Below are 18463 nucleotides of genomic sequence, written 5' to 3'. Positions count from 1 at the left end.
TATAAATCAATGAGTTAAGGTGCTATTTATAGGTCTTAACCCAACCCTAGAAATAAATGCATGAAAATTCTAAAAATTCTAAAATTAAATAAAAAGATAACAGTAAAAATTGAAAGATAATAATAATTCAAATTAAAACAAAATATGCGTTATTAATATGAGAGCAAAATATCTTCAATCTTTAAATTTGCAATATCCTTGATGATAGGAAGAAAATTAAAAAGAAAACTTATTAGGACACCTTTGGCTGTATAATCATGAAGTCATTAGTCATAATCGAGAAACACTTATGTGTTTAAGCATGAGGGCAAAACTATCCTACTACATCTTATTAAACCTGAATTAAAGGATAAGAGTCCTAAGAATTTTAAGAACTCCCAATCAAAGCTCCAAGGCTTACACCTCCTAACAAAGCAACAATTTGCTTAAGAGTCCAAAGAGGCCAATGTTATCCTTATTGTAGTCCCTAAGTTTTCTAGTAAGATTGCTATCCTAACAAATACTGAGCTACTAAAGGAAATAGTTCGTCGCTTAGAAGAATTTAAGGACATCACCTTAAATGAGCTTCCTTTTGATTTACCACCCGTAAGAGAAATCCAACATGCTATTGACTTAGTTTTAGGGTCATAACTTCTTAACTTGCTATACTATAGGATGAACCTTAATGATAAGGAAGAACTTAATATAGGAAAATAAATAGTTTGCTAGAGAAAGGTTATATCCAATATATTTTAGTCCATGTGCTGTGCCTGCCTTGGTAACACCTAAAAAGATGAAACTTAGAGAGTGTGAGTAGATAGTAGAGCCATTAATAAGATCACCACTAAGTATAGGTTTCCCATTCCTAGACTTGAGGATATGTTTGATCTATTTTCAGGTTTTAGTTGGTTTTCCAAAATTAATCTTCATAGTGGATACCATCAAGTTAGGATTAGGCTAGGAGATAAATGGAAGACTGCATTTAAGACACAAGATAGGTTGTACGAATGGCTAGTCATGCCTTTTGGTCTAATCAATGCCCCTAGTACATTTATGAGGGTTATGACCTACATCTTTCAACCTTATTTGGGCCAATTTCTAGTTGTCTACTTTGATGATATTTTGATCTTTAGCAAGTCCAAGGATGAGAACTTATCTCATCTTCGCCAAGTATTCCTTACCCTTAGAAAAGAAAAGTTTTATGTCAATTTTTCCAAATGCTCTTTTCTACAAAAACAAGTTATTTTCTTAGGGTTCATTGTTTTCTAAAAAGGATTAACTGTTGATCCTGAAAAAGTCAAGGCTATCCATGAGTGGCTTGAACTTAGATCTCTTCAAGAAGTGCATAGTTTTCATAGCTTAACATCTTTCTATAAACACTTTATTAGGGATTTTAGTACTATCATGAGCCCTATCACCAATTGCCTTAAGAAGGATAAATTCTATTGGACCCCTATCGCATTAAGAGCTTTTATGAACATTAAAGATAAATTATCTAAAACTCCTGTTCTAACCCTCCTTAATTTCTCCAAGTGCTTTGAAGTGGCTTGTGATGCTTCTAGTATAGGAATTGGAGGTGTCCTTAATCAAGTTGGTCACCCTGTAGCTTTCTTTAGTGAAAAGCTTAATGAAGCTAAGCAAAAGTATTCTACATATGACAAGAAATTTTATGCCATGATTAGATCCTTTGAGTAATGAAAATACTCTTCTCTCTCATCAATTTATTGTGTGTTCTAACCATCAAGCTCTTAAATTCATAAACTCTCAATGACATCTAAACCCCAAACATGGCAAATGGGTTGAATTCCTTTAAGAGTTTACTTTTATTGTTAAGCACCGTGCAGGAATTGAGAATAAAGTTACAGATGCTCTAAGTCATAGGGTTAACCTTTTTCACACTATGAGTATTAGTGTTATAGGCTTTGAGAGGCTAAAAGATGACTATACCTTATGCCCTAAGTTTAAAGTCATTTATCAAGAAGTTGGCAATGGAGCTCGTTATAACCACATATCTTTCCTTATTAAGGATGATTTTCTCTTTCGTGGTACTAAGTTGTGTATTCCTCAAACATATATGAGAGACTTTCTTGTTTGGGAACTCCATGTGAGAGGATTAGCTGGCCACTTTAGTAGAGATAAAACTATTGCTTTAGTCAAGGATAAATTTTATTGGCCTTCTCTTAGACATGACATTGCTTGAATTTTGTCACAATATCGTACTTATCACACTTTTAAGGCTAGAAAACAAATACTGGTTGGTATACTCCTTTACCTATCCCTGATGCACCTTGAAAGGATCTTAGCATGGACTTTGTCCTAGGATTACCCTACATTGCTTGACAATATGACTCTGTTCTAGTTGTCATAAATAGGTTTTCAAAGATGGCTCACTTTATACCTCACAGTAAAACCACTAATGCTTCCCACTTAGCCAAGCTTTTCTTCAAATAAGTTATACGCTTACATGGGTTACCTACTTCTATTGTCTTTGATAGATATATCAAATTTGTTAGCTATTTTTGGAAGACACTTTGGAACCTAATTAAAATTCTCTTCTACCTTTCATCTCCAAACTAATTTTCTAAACTGAGTTGACTAATCGCAATCTAAGTAACTTACTTTGAAGTCTAGTCGGAGATAAGCTAGGTAATTGGGATTTAATCTTGCCTACAGCTGAGTTTGCATATAATTGTTTAGTCAATCAGTCTACAAAAAAAGCCCTTTTGAAATAGTCTAAGGTTTTAACACTAAACAACCCATTGACCTGGTGCCCTTTCCTATAATAGGCTATACTTTTGAATCTACAAAATCCTTAGTACAATGCCTTCATGAATTACTTGCTGAAATTAAGTGTAAGTTAACACTTAGTAATGATCAATATAAATTATTAGCCGATGCTCATCATTGTACTTAAAATTTTAATAAAGGTGACTATGTTATGGCTCTTATCTGCCTTGAGCGTTATCCTAAAAATTCTTTCAAAAAATTTCATGCTTAAGCCTCTGGGCCATTTCGCATCCTCAAGAAACTTGGTCCCAATGCTTGTTTACTTGAATTACCTCCTAATATGTCTATTAGTCCATTTTTTAATATTGAGGATCTTATTTCTTATTGAGGCACTTTTAAGCCTTCCTCATTATTTAGTGATGATTTTGCAGGTGCACAGCCTCAAATGCTCTAATCCCTTTATTTCTAAATGTTCCACCTGCTATGGACAAAATTGATATGATTATGGATGAACAAACTATATTAGCCACTAATGGTCTTGTTTACTACTACCTTGTTCATTGGAAAGACTTCTCAGACTCAGATGCTACTTGGATTGTTGAAGAGGAGTTTTGCTAGATTGATCCCACCTTACTTGAGTCTTACCAACTCCATACCTCTCCAAAGGAGAGTTCTTTTGAGTTGGGGGGAAAATGATGGGAAGAAAATTAAAAAGAAATAAGTGAAGATATTACAAGGATATTGCAGATTTTAAGATCGAAGATATTTTGCTCTCATATTAATTACGCATATTTTGTTTTAATTTGAATTGTTGTTATCTTTCAATATTTATTATTATTTTTTCATTTATTGTATCTTTTTATTTAATTTTAAAATTTTTAGGATTTTCATGCATTTATTTCTAGGGTTAGGTTAAGGCCTATAAATAGCACATAACTCATTTGATTTGTATGCACATTTGATTGAATAAGAATTACTATTATCTTGCCTCTCCTTTGAGTTTTCTCTTCTCTCTATTCTCTCTGTTGATCCCTTTCTTTCTTTCTATATTCTCTCACCCTTGTCCTTCCCTGTTCTCCATCAGAGTTAAATTAGGATAAATCACTCATGCCAAGTCAGCTCTTATTCCTCTTGTGATTGACGATTTCATTCCTTCATTACTTAGATTATTACTATAAAACTTTTATAATTTTTAATTAGCACAATTCAACCCCCCTTTTGGGGCATTTACAAGAACTTTCTCATTCCTTTCAAGAAAATTCTTTCTAGACTTCATGACTCTTCCTTAAATGGCTTCATCCCCTTAGTCACTTGCTTGGTTTCTAATCGTTGCATGGCGTTCACTGTTATAGTTGCCCAAGCTTATCAGATCCCTATCATTCTTCATTGGCTTGCTAGTACTTATTCATTCTTAGCTATTGTGCACTTTCAAGATCTAGTTGAAAGGGGTCTTATACCACTCAAAGGTATTATAATCTTATCTAACTATGCTATTATGTGTATTACTATTCTATGTGTTTTATACTTTTAGGTTTAATCATTTGTGATTCTAATGTGTAGATGAGAGTTATCTAGCAAATGAATACCTAGAGTAAGAATGATAATATTTTAAATCTTTTATATAGATACTATCATAGTTACTTTAAATCTTCTGTACTTTCTTCTGGTCCATTTATTACCTACTCATATTGTAACATGAAGGGGCATCATGTCAAGTCTTGCCTTCATAGGAAGAATGACATTGGAAGCTCCTTGAAGTGGGTTCCTAAGAAAGATAATATTTTTAGGAAACCAACTAATAAGAAAGGACTTATTAAAAAGAGAGTACCTAAAATGAAATAGTCTTCACTTGCAGGTATGCCTCACTATCTCTAAGAACAAGAAATGGTATATAGATAGTAGGTGTTCTAGGCACATGGTTGGAGATTTAAACCAATTCATAGAATTGTATGAGAGAGATGGTAGTCATATTACTTTTGGAGGTGATCAAAAGGTTAGATTATTGGGATTTGAAAAGTAAGAAGAGGAAAAGAAGTAAGCATTGAAGATGTGCTATATGTCAAAAGTCTTTTCCATAATCTTATCAGTGTAAGCCAAAGCTGTGATAAAAGAAGTCATCTTTAACTCAAACGAATGCATTGTCCAATAAAAAAATGACGAAAAGATGCTTCTTCATGCTGATAGAGATGGTAACTGTTATACTGTTGATTTAGAATGTGAAACTCTTTCACAAACATGTTTTTTGAGTAAATTTGAGAAATTTTATTTGTGGCATAGACGCTTGGCTTATGTGAATAAAAGACAAATTGAAAAACTTTTGTAGAATGATTTAGTCATTGGTTTACCACCCTTAAGTTTTGATAAAGAGAAAGTATGCCAAGCTTGTCAATTTGAAAAACAAATTAAAACATCTTTTAAGTCAAAATATTTTATCTCTTTTGGAAAACCTCTTCAGTTCTTGCATATTTGGTGGGTCCTGCGAGAGTAAAAAGTTATGGTTGAAATCTCTACACCTTAGTTATTGTTGATGATTAATTTAGATTTACTTGGACTTACTTTCTTAAGTCTAAAGATAAAACTTTTTATGCCCTTAGTTTATTTTTCAAAAAGGTCTAAAATAAGAAATGTATTTTTATAGTGTCTATCAGGTCTGATCATAGAGGAGAATTTAAAAATAGTGACTTCATGGATTTTTGTGATGATAATGGAATTAGTCACAACTTCTCTGCACTAAGGACTCCTCAACAAAATGGAGTGATGGAAAGGAAGAACAGAGTACTCACTGAAATGGCCAGAGCTATACTTAGCAACAATGGCGTATCACAGGTATTCTGGGATAATGCCATGAACACTACCTACTACATCATCAATAGAGCTTATATAAGGCCTAAACTCAATAAGACACCTTATGAAATCTACAAGGAAAGAAAGCCAAACATATCTCATCTCCATGTGTTTGGTAGCAACGTGTTCATCCACAACAACAAGGAGAATCTAGGAAAATTTAACCCCAAATTAGATATGGGAATTTTTCTTGGATACTCTAACAGGAGTAAAGCCTATCGTGTATTCAACCTTAAATCCAAGACCATGAAAGAATCAACACATGTAGTATTTGATGAATTTCTCATAGAAAAGAAAAAGATCTCTAATGTTGATGATGTTACTAAGAAGATAAATGATCTTCAACTAAAGAAGAACAACTCAACAGAAAGTCTAGAAGAGAAATCTGAGACTTCAACTGAAGATAATAAAGTTGAGGAAATCTATCAACCAACTGTGTGGAAAAGTAATAAAAATTATCCTCTAGATCAAGTCATTGGAGATGTCAATGAATCTATCCATACCAGAAGTAAATTATATAACATTGCTAGTCATTCAACTTTCACATCGAAAATAAAGCCAAAAATAGTTGAAGAAGTCCTATCTGACTCATACTGGATAGATGCAATTCAAGAAGAACTCAACCAGTTTAAAAGAAGCCAAGTATAGGACTTGGTGCCTAGACCCAAAAATCATCCAGTAATTGAAACTAAGTCGTTCTTCAAAAACAAACTTGATGAAGAAGGCACCATTATCAGGAACAAGGCTCGACTGGTAGCTAAGGGATATAATTAGTAAGAAGGAATAGACTATGAAGAAACTTTTGCTCTAGTTGCAAAGTTAGAAGAAATTCGCCTACTTTTAGCTTATGCATTTGTGAAAGACATTAAACTGTATCAGATAAATGTAAAAAGTACATTTTTCAATGAGTACATCTTTGAAGAAGTGTATGTTAAACAACCACATGGTTTTAAAGATCTTCAGAAGTCTGATGATGTCTTCAAATTAAGGAAAGCTCTTTATAAACTCAAGCAATCACCCAGAGCTTGGTATGACTGATTGAGTTCTTTTCTCTTAGAAAAAGGATTTAATTGAGGTAAAGTTGATACTATTCTCTTTATAAAAAGAAAAAAAGTATCATTTGTTAATTGTTAAAATTTATGTAGATGATATTATATTTGGTGCTATTGAGAATCTCTATGTAAGAAATTTTCAAAGTTAATGCAGGGAGAATTTAAAATATCCATGATGAGAGAACTGACATTATTTTTGGGACTACAAATCAAGCAGAAGAAGGATGGTATATTTGTTTATCAAACTAAATATCTAAGAGAGATGCTTAAAAAGTTTGAAATATATCAAGCTAATGGAATCAATACTCCAATGAGCTTAACTATCAAAATGGAGGAAGATTCTGCAAGAACATAATATGATTGCAAATCATAGAGAGGAATGATTGGATGTCTTCTATATCTCACCACATGCTGTCCAGATATATCCTTTAGTGTTGGTCTTTGTGTAAGATTTCAATCAGCACCAAAAGAATCTCATGATAGCAGTGAAAAGAATTTTCAGATATTTAAAAGATACTAATTTATTAGGTCTTTGGTATCCTAAAGGAGGAAATGAATTCTTAATTGGGTATTTTGATGCTGACTTTGGTGGATGCAAGATAGAAAGAAAAAGCATGAGTGGAACATGCCACTTTTTTAGTAAATCACTCGACTTTGCCTTCTATTATGCCAAGATGAATAAGCTTTACCTACTTTTGTCAGAAGAATTTAATATTTTTAACTGTTACTGTACAAAAGAGGAAGTCTCTATCGAAAAGTACTACCCTATTGCCTCATCTACCTAAGAACCTCGATTAAGCTCAAATATCCAAGGAAAAATGAAGGAAAGAAGGGAATAAGATACAAGCAACCTTCAATAAAAAAAAATTTATGAGTCTAACAGATTATTTATGATTCTCAACTATAAATAGACTCATTTATGAAACCTGGGTAGGATAACAAAAAATGTGAGTCAACAAGAAAAATTTTGAGATTGCTTGAGCATTAAAATTTACTTACATGTATCATTTATTAGTTGAAAGCTTTATTTATCATATATCTACTCTTAGAGAGAGTTTAAAGCAGTAGTAGTTCATTTATGAACTTACTTTGTTCACTCCTATTTTTCATCTTCAAAACAGAGTAACTTATGCTTGGGGAGCTTAAGAGAATTCATCATTACCTTTGTAAGGAGAGTTTCAAACTTATTATGAAGTCTATTAATGTACTGAGGCAAGCAAGAGCCTATATTAATCTTGGTAATATTGATGGAAATCGCAAGAGGTTCCTGAGGACTGGACATAGACTCAAGTGTTAAGAGTCAAACTAAGATAAATCACTCGTGTCAAGCTCAGATCTTATTTCTCTTGTGGTTAGTGATTTTATTCCTTCATTACTTAGATTATTACTGCAAAAATTTTGTAATTTTTAATTAGGCATAATTCAACCCCCCTCTTGGGGCATTTACAAGAACTTTCTCATTCCTTCAAGAACATTCTTTCTAGACTTCATGACTCTTCCTTAAATGGCTTCATCCCCTCAGTCACTTGCTTCATTTCTGATCCTTGCATGGAGTTCACTGTTGAAGCTGCCCAAGCTTATTAGATCCATATCATTCTTCATTAGCCTGCTAGTACTTATTCATTCTTAGCTATTGTGCACTTTCAAGATCTAGTTGAAGGAGGTCTTAAACCTATGCTACTATGTGTATTAGTATTCCATGTGTTTTGTACTTTTAGGTCTAATCTTTTGTGATTCTAATGTGTAGATGAGAGTTATCTAACAAATGGATACCTAGAGCAAGAAATAGATTGGATTCCTAGTGTGAGAAATATTAGGTTGAAAGATCTCCTTTCTTTTTTGAGGACAACAAATCTAAATGATTTGATCTTGAACTTTCTCATTAAAGTGGTGAAAAAAGCTCACAAAACCTCTACCATTTGTTTCAACACATTTGATTAGCTTGAAGGTGAGGCAGTGAAAGCTCTTTTCTCCATTTACCAAACCCCTCTTTACACAATAGGCCCTCTCCCATCTTTTTTGAACCAAATTCCAGTTAGCAACCAATTAGCATCTCTGAATTTTAGCCTTTAGAAAGAAGAGAGTCAGTATGTTGACTAGCTAGAGCCCAAGGAACCTAGATAGGTGGTTTATGTGAATTTTGGAAGCATCACAATTATGTCTCCAAAACAATTGTATGAGTTTGCTTGGGGTTTATTTAATAGCAAAAAACCATTCTTGTGGATCATTAGTCTAAACATTTTAAATGGCAGTTTAATGATTCTATCACTTGAGTTTTTGAACGAGACTAAGGACAGAGGCTTCATAGCTAGCTAGTGTGAATAAGAGAAAGTGTTGAATCATCCTTTGATTGGAGGATTCTTGACTCATTATGGGTGGAACTCTATGACAAAAAGTATTTGCACAGGAGTTCTTATGGCTTGTTGGCCATTCTTTGCAAAACAACAAACAAATTGTAAGCATGCTTGTAGGGAATGGGGAATTGGATTAGAGATTGATATTAATGTGAAGAGAGAAGAGGTGGAAAAGCTTGTGAACGAGTTGATGGAAGGAGGGAAGGGGAAGAAAATGAGGCAGAAGACTTTAAAGTGGAGGAAGATTGTAGAGAAGGATACAAGACCTAGTGGTTCTTCCTACATCAATTTTGAAAAAAATGATTAAAGATGTGATGATCAAAACCAAAAACTATGTTACTATTGGAAAAGTTTATTTTTCTATTCATGCATGTTGGCTCTTGATGATGAGAACTTTTTTTTTAATGTTTAAACACAATAAAAATGAATATTTTAAATTTATGTGTGTTTGTTTGTTTGTGTGTGTTCTGTTGTCATCAAATAACAATAATGATCATTCATTATCTTTCCCAAGCTTAAGCATTTATTCACTGCTCAAGACCATGATATATATATATAGGTATTTGCTTCAGAAAAGCAGCTAGTGCAAATAAAGAAGTTTAAATATGGAAGATTTTGTTCATGATATGCATCACAATGGCATCTCTCCTATATAATACAATAAAAAGTAAGGTAAGATTTATATACTTAGCCTTGTAATACTTAATATACTTATATCCAATCAAATTATGACAAGTAAAACTTAATAAATTTAATAACAAAAATTTATTATAGAATAAATGATCTATAAAAGACTCACATGTCTTGATTTAGTTAAAAACAAATACATTAAGTATGTAAAGCTAAGTATATAAGTTTTTCTTTAAAAGGTATAGATACTCTTATCTAGATTTTTTTAATAACTGTATAAATGATGAAATTGCTAGTAATGGATAATAAAAACTTATTTCCTCTAGGTATAACAATTATTGGACTATCTATTGCATAACTGCAGTTGAAGTGAAGTTTTTTTTAATTTGTTCATGTAATCTGCCTAAAATATTTATTATTTGTCACTGTTATTGTGATGGTCATTTTTGTTTCTTAGCTTAACATGACTTTGTTCATTTTGTAACATGACTTTGTTCATTCTTGTTTTATGGTTTATTTTTAATTTTATACTCCTTCTATTAAAAAATGTAAGATATTTTTAACCAAATCTCACCTCCTAATAAAGTAGTTACCTATTTTTAAATTAACCATATCTTTTCATATTTACCCCTATTAAATATCCTACAGTAAATATAAAGTCACTATCAATAGAGGCACTTTTGGAAAAAAAGCAATGATTACACCTTGAAAGATTAAAAATTTCTTACATTTTTGAACATCCAATTCCTAAAAAATGTCTTATATTTTTAAACGGAGAGAGTATATTATCTCTTAGCTAGATAGCTTAGTTGTTCATGGGCTTGTGTTTTTCTGATTTTAGTTACAGTTAAATTAACATTTATTTGTACCTACCTATTTAAAATAAGGACTGTTTTATAATCATGCATGCATACATACATACATACATATATCTGCCCAAGAAAAAGAATAAAAATTCACATTTTGTCATGATTCTTTTTGTTTTTTGTTTTTAAATACAAGTCATGACTCTTTTTTGGAATAATATCAATGACTTAGATATATCAAATTATTGTTAAAATAATAACTTCATGAATTATTAATGTTTATTTGTGGGAAGTCCTCGTTAGGAATTAAATTTATGCTTCAATGATATTCTCAGTCTGTTTTTTTTTACTTTGTATTGTTTGAGTAATAAAATCATGGTAAAAGAAAATCAAATGAAAAAGACCAGTCCCAGCCATAAATTAATACTTGGTCCCATCTAAAAGCAAGGAAAAATCTAAAAACTAGCTCAAAATCAGTCGATGAAATTGGTGAAAATTGGTACTCAGTGATTTAGTTTGAAGTTGTCAGTTTTTTCTCCTAATTTTAAATAGAGTCAAAATGACAATTTGGACTCTGAAGTATAGATTTAGAGGCGATTTAAATTTTAAACTGATATTTAATAGTACATTTTAAATCCTGAATAATTAAACTTGGGACAATTTTACCCTCATTATTAAATTAAAACAAACATCTATTACTTTACGAATATATGACATGATTTTTTTTTCTCTCCATGTCTCTACCTCTTTGCATTCCAGGTGGCAACGAAATTGGCTTCACGTTCCTTCCTGCCAACAAGATCAAAGCCTGAAGAACTGTCTTCATGGTTGCCTTGTTTGCCATCCAATCTTTTCCCCTCTACTCCGTCCATGATGGACTTCTGATAAATCATATTTTTTGTGTATTTTTATCCTCTTAACCAGGTCTTTTTATTGATAAATTGTGATTAAGTGAGATTAATTAAAATATTTTTTATTTTATTGGTTACTTCATATTTTGTGGGAATTAATGGATTAAATCTTGAAAATTATGATTAAATTTCCCATTTAATATTTTTACACATGTGGCTATCGAAAATGATTTGATTTTGTGTAAAATTTTGGAGCTAATTGAAGATCATTAATGGAGATTTGTTGGGCTTGAAGTGTATTCAATTTTATCATCTCAAAATGTATTTTTCTCTTGGGTGAAATTGTGTAAATTGCAATTAGGTTCATTAAGGGTAATTTATCATTTTTATTTAATTATTTGATTTTGACCGCAGATTTTGAAATTGAAAGGTGAGAGAAGAATGAAAGTGGAAGACGTATTTATGAAAAAGTCAAAAAGGAAGGGGGGAAGAGGGAGTGAAAGGTGAAAGCATTTCGACAAAAAAGAAATAAAAGGGGGTAGAGGCATACATGTTGTAGATTCTTCATTTTCTTCTTTCGTTCCATTTCTATCAGCAACGACAATTCCCATTCTCATGCTCGCCTTGTTCTGTCTAATTTTTAGACAAATGGAGCTCCATGTTTCTTGCAAATTAGCTACAAGATTCTAACCCTAAAATTATAAACCAAAGTTTTCATTGTAGCTATAGGACTCCCATTACCAACTTAGGGCTAGAATCTTGTAGCTAATTTGCAAGAAACCTAGAGCTTCATTCGTCCAAAAATAAAACAGAATTGAGCAAGCATGAGAGTGGGAATTGCCGTTATTGATAGAAATATAAGGAAAGAAGAAAATGAAGAGTCTACGACCTATAAGCCTCTATTCCCTTTTATTTCTTTTCTGCCGAAATGCTTCCGCCTTTCACTCGCTCTTTTATTTTTTATTTTTTTTAGATGCTAAAATTGAGTACACTTCAAGGCCAACGAATCTCCATTAACGATCTTCAATTAACTCTAAAAATTTGCACAAAATAAAATAATATTCAATAGCTACATGTGTAAAAATATTAAATGGGTAATTTAATCATAATTTTCAAGATTTAATCCATTAATTCCCACAAAATATGAAGTGACAAATAAAGTAAAACATATTCTAATTAATCTCAATTAGTCACAATTCATCAATAAAAAGGCCAAGTGAAGAGGAAAAAATATATGAAAAATATAATTTATCAATTCCCCTACACTTAAAGTTTTATACTCTTGGGTAAAAGCAAAATAGGTGAAGAAGCCACAAAATGCAAGCCAATCATGGTGATGTAAAACAAGAAGTAGGGTGGGGAAGAGAGAGAGAAAGAAGGAGGGGGGATACCAAAACTAATGTGTAGTGAGAGATATGACTAAAAATATGACCAAAAGTCAAATCTAATTTTTTACACAATTTACATTTTAAAGCTTAAAGTTTAAGTGTTCATAATTTTTTCAAGTTAACTTTATTTTGAATAAATAAAACAAATTTGAAAACTTTATACATTTAGTAATCAAAATATTTCAAACCTTGTGAGATATATATGATCAAGGGAGAATCACATTAAGGGCTCTAAAAACACACATTATTGCACTTTGGTCTTAAAAAAGTCTGATATTGCATGTAGGCCTTGGGGTTATTATTGCAATTTTTCTTGAGACAAAAAATACAATTTTGTCCTTAATGAGAAGAAATAGAAATAAACGAATAGAAATTGGTGGGATTGATGACAAACACAGGAAGGTTCTCAGCTGGAAGAGTTAAAGGTTTCTCAGGTCCAATGATGAGGAATAACTTTTGAGGTATGTAGATTTCAAAATTCCTCCATCCTAAGTAGTGGTTCAGTTGAAAATTTATTTGTTGAGCTTTGATTAAGGGTGCTGCCCACCATTTTTATGATGAAATAAGAAAGAGCTAATAGTTGAACGATAGGACTTCCTGAGCTACGTAACTTTCTAGCTTGCAAAAGGCAAATGTGGTTATTGTCATTAAGGTGAGCTGAGAGTTTAACTAATGATTTAAATGGCATCATTGCCACCTGTTAATTTCTAGTGAAGTGGTGATGGAGGTAGTCTTGACTCATTTAATATGTAGTAATTTTATTTAATAGAAGTATTTAATAGGGTTTTACATGAGGTACTAGGGTGCATATGAGATGGATTTTTTGTCGTACAAACTGCGCTATGATGTTGTTAAAATTGGAATTTTAGTTGTGATTTTACGATTGATATAAGCTAAAGGTTATTGAACCATTAAGTTGGCTATGAAAGTTTTAGAGTGAGTTAATTGTTGTACAATAATGATAGTTGACTTGTATATATTAAACTTTAACATGTGAATTGAATAAAATATAATCTAATATGAAGAAAATCTGTGGTCAAAAATGTTGGAGTATTTGTTGTGCAAACATTAACTTTGAGTTGCTGTTGTTGAATATTGAGTTATGCATTTCGTTAAGCCTCGTCCAAGGCTTTCAAGGTGCATCCAAGCTTGTATGAATGTTTTCATTCTTCTTAAGCTTTTCTTGGATTATCCTTCTCTTCATCCTTATGTTCTTCAATCTTCTTCCTCTTCATGTTTACTCTCATTTGTACTTTGGACAATCTTGAATAATACATCATGAATAAAATAGTTAGTCCAAATATAAATAAGCATATAGGTATATATATGGAGGTTATAGTACTATGCGTATTAAAAACTTTATAAACAATATATATAAAAAAAATAATACTTTGAATGCCTTTGGATATAAAATCACTTTAAGATAAAGAAAAATAGGATAGTATAAAATAACTTTTATATACATAACTCATTTTTCTAAATCCCATATAATATGAAATAACATAAGTAAAAATACTTTAAAGTACTTGTTTCATAGTCACAGTTAACTACTATATATATAAAAATAATTAGGTATAAGTATAGTTAACTAATCTATATTTGTCATAATCAAAACTTAAACTAAACATAATGTCATAAGCCATTATGTCCAACATATATGAATTTGAAAGTAGCCTGAAAATCCATCTAGAAAGCAATAGTGTGACCTTCTAGCTAGTCTCTCCAATGTTTGATGCAAGAAAGGTAGAGGAAAATGATCCTTTCTAGTGGCTTGATTTAGCTTCCACAAATCAATGCAAACTGTCCAAGAATTTTGCACCATAATTGAAATCAACTCATTCTTTTCATCAGGTACAATAGTGATGCTAGTCTTTTTAGGGACTACTTGCCTTGGACTAGTCCACTTATTATCAAAAATTAGATAAATGATCCTAGCAGCAAGCAAGTTAGACACCTTTTTTTTCACCACATCACGAATAGCAAAGTTGACTCACCTTTAGCATTGTCTCACTAGTTTGGCATCGTTTTCAAGTGAAATTTGGTGCATGCAAATAGAATGACTTATACTAGGTATATTTGCAAGTGTCTATCCTAATGCCTTCTTGTTCTTTCTTAACATAGTTAACAATACTTCCTCTTGCTTAGGTTGGAATTTGTTGGCCATTATCATTGGTAACTTTTCTCCATCCTCTAAAAAGGCATACTTGAGATTTTGAGGAAGTGGCTTAAGCTCAAGTTTTAGTAGTTGTTGAAATGGAAGGAACTATCTTGTTTGCATTAAAGTCTATAATGGAACCAACCTGCATGCTAAGCTTATCACAAGAAACATGATCTAAAGGAGATAAATTAGAATCTGACATTTTAGTGGTGATAGTTGAACCATAAACATGTGCAAAAATAGATTCAATCACATAATCAAGCTCATAATCATCCTCAAAGTCAGAAAATGACAAAATGGGCATAAGAGCCTGCATAACATCATCTACTCCAAAACACAAAATACACTTGCTTGTGGAATTACAATCATTAGAGTAGCAAGTAAAAGTGTCCTTCAAACTATTAAGATGAGGAAAATTAGCAATCATCTTAAAATAAATATCATCACATGCATTGCCAATCAATATGTCTATCCTACCAACAAGAAATGCAAAATGATCCTCAATAAGGTGCATCATGGAATCTGATATAGTAAAGATGACTATAGTTCCAACAAATTCAATTAAAAGTATACTCTCATGCATATTAATAATAGTCTTAGCAATTTTAAGGAATGGTCTACCTAGAATTAAGGGTGCATGTCCATGTGTGTGATCATCTTCTATGTCCAAAATATAAAAATCAAGATAGAAAATTAAATATTTTTCCTTGACAAGCACATCCTCTAAGACTCCAAATAGATAAACCAAGCGCTATTTTCTAGTTAGACAATCACTCTAGTTAGTTTTTGCTCAATAAATTGCAAAGAAAAACACACAAATTTTGGCATGACATTAATAGTAGTGCCCAAGTCACACATTGCATCGACAAATTATATCTTCCTTATTATGCATGGTATAGAGAATGTTCCAGGATTGTGGCACTTGGTAAGCATGGCTTGTTGAATCAAAGTAGAAACATTCTTATTCAAACACACCCTTTCATTACCCTTTAATCTCCTTCTGTTTGTGCATAAGTCATTGAGAAATTTTGCATTTTTAAGAACTTACTTGAATAGTTCTAAGAGGGGTATGTTCACCTCAACTATTTTAAAAGGTTTTTAAAATCTTCTTTTCTATATCAACTTTAGCAATGTTATTAGATTTCTTGATGTAAGGACTTCATCTTTATCATCTTGGTAAGCTTGTATTAACTCTTGAGTATTAAAAGAAGAAGGATCATAAGTGGTGGTGGTAGAGGCTTTTTCAAGCACCAACTTCTCTTTAGAAGATTCTGTAGGCCCTTGCAATTCCTTTCCAATTCTCAAAGTCACAGAACTTACATTACCTTTGGGTTTCACCACTAGCTATAATGGTAGTTGTCTTGACCCTTGACTTTTCAAGTCATTAAGCTTTGCAACTAGTTGACCAACTTGATTGCTTAAATTTTGAATGGTGGAGTCAGTTCTAGCAATAAATTATTGGCTATTAAGAGCCTCTTCTCAATCAAGTCCCTAGTAGCTATAGAAGTCAAATCAATAAGTGTACCATCTAATGCAGCTTCTATCATGCTTTGATCCCTAGGTAACAAGCGCTCATAAAAAATATTTTATCAACTACTAGTTATTAATCTGATGATGAGGACAAATGTCACCCATTTCTTGTATCTCTCCCAATATTCATATAATGTCACACCACTATGTTGTATTGCCCTTTAAATATTTTTTTTTTCTAATTGTAGTAGTTCAAAAAGCAGGAAAGAACTTTTCTAAAAAGATCCTCTAAAGATCATCCCATCTTGTAATGAGAGTTAGAGGCAAATGATACAACCAATCTTTAGAAACACCATCTCAGTACTACAAAAATTAAGATATATAACAACATTTATTCAATGGTTATAACTAAAAATGTTATATATTAGGAGGTGGGAAAGTGAAAATTACATATTAAATGGTTATTTAAAAAACTATTTAATATTGTGCAATAATATTCAACAATTTATTCATATTATCGTTGAGTATATAAGCAAATTACACTCAACCTCTTACTCAACAGTTAAAATTTAAAAACCATTGAGTATTAATTTAAATACTAAATAGTTACTAAAATTAAACCGTTGAATATATATACTACTTGAGTCAATTAAGTTTTTTTTAATATCTTGATACTCAACATTTATTTAGATTTAAACATTGAATATATATAGTAAAATAATACTATATATATATTATTCAAATTTATATTTTTTTAGCAAAATATATATATATATATATTATTCGGAAATATATATTATTTGAGAAATTATTTTTTATTAATTTTCTTTTAAATTACCCAACGGTTATATGAAATAACTATTGAGTATTTAATATTAATACTCAATGGTTATTTCTTTATAACTGTTGGGTATAATATATTCAATGGTTAGATTTTCTAACCGTTGAATATATTCATTTGTTTTGCTTCTTCTCCGTTAGCGAGAGTAAACACATGGCCAACACAGGGATGCACGCAAGAGTAAGATAAGAGCAGAGCAAACCCATTTCTTCCAAGACCCATATTCGGCCAACAATCATTGCCTCTGAGCATCAGCACAGTTGCAAGCAAAGAGAGTCAGAGAGCCATTTTTGATCATTTCCTCTGAGCATCAATCATAGCCACCACCTATTTTCTCCATTTTTCTCTTCCTGTAAAACCCATTTTTGGCCAAACCCTCTTCCTCTTCTTCTTCCTCGCGAGCTCTTCTTCGTCTTGCTCTTCCTCTTCCTCTTTCTATTTCTCTTCTTGAGAGTAGGTGAGATACATTTATTCTCGCTCTCACCGTCGACTAGCCCTCAATCCTCCTGGTTTGCCATCTGTCCCTGAAGTTGTTACTATCTCATCCTCTATTCTATCAAGAGCAGCCTCATACTATTATTTTGTGATTTTTTAAGGTGTTTTTCTGTCTCATTTGCTATCTCATTGTGTAGAGGAAGCTGCTAAGGTTGATAATGTTGATTTTAAACTTAGAATTCGGATTAGCTGACTGAATTGGTTTGAGTTTGTGAGAATTTACTGGGCTATATTGAGATTTAATTATGATATTTTATTGATTGATTTTATTATTTCATGCCCCTAGTAGTTTATTTCTAGAAAAGACAAGAAAGAAGATCAGAGTGTTTGGTTAGCTTTTAATTATTTAAATTCGGTTCAATATGTGGTGGAGTAACCATGAATAAAATTTAGCAAACATGTTTTTCATTAAGATAAACTAACTTTTTAAGATATTTAGTTTTGCACAAAATTTAGTAAACATGTTCTTAAGATAAACTAATTTTTTTCAATCTGTGGTTAGCTTGTGATTATTAAATATTCAGTTCAATGTGTGCTAGGTTGTGATTATTTAGTTTATTAAGATAAATTAATTATTAACAATAAGATATATGTCTTGACTTAGTAAACATGTTCCTTGTCACTTTTACCTAATGCTTTTCAATTTGTTCTTAAATGTTGTATTTTCCTAGTTATTTGATTCCTTTTTCTCCCTATTGAGCTTGGAAACTGGACTTGTTTCTTTATATATGATAGTTATTATGTTAGATGGTTGCTTAACCTTTTAGTTGTAGCTGTATTTTGTTTTGAAATTGACTTGAGATTGATCTATGTATATGTTGATTTGAAATTTTTATTATTTTAATATTAGATTTGTGAAAAGAGGGCA

General features: G+C 31.5%; 1 pseudogene; it reads left to right on the top strand.

The window, feature by feature from the left end:
* Positions 1-1383: 1383 nt before the first annotated feature.
* LOC129305356 (7-deoxyloganetin glucosyltransferase-like) lies at positions 1384-11277 on the top strand (annotated as a pseudogene).
* The last annotated feature ends 7186 nt before the right edge of the window (positions 11278-18463 follow it).

Source organism: Prosopis cineraria, unplaced genomic scaffold (assembly GCF_029017545.1).
Source record: "Prosopis cineraria cultivar Desert tree isolate PC_DT_omini unplaced genomic scaffold, ASM2901754v1 PC3, whole genome shotgun sequence".
Lineage (NCBI taxonomy): Eukaryota > Viridiplantae > Streptophyta > Magnoliopsida > Fabales > Fabaceae > Prosopis > Prosopis cineraria.
Note: the sequence above shows the minus strand (reverse complement) of the source record. Positions and strands in the feature narration are given on the sequence as shown.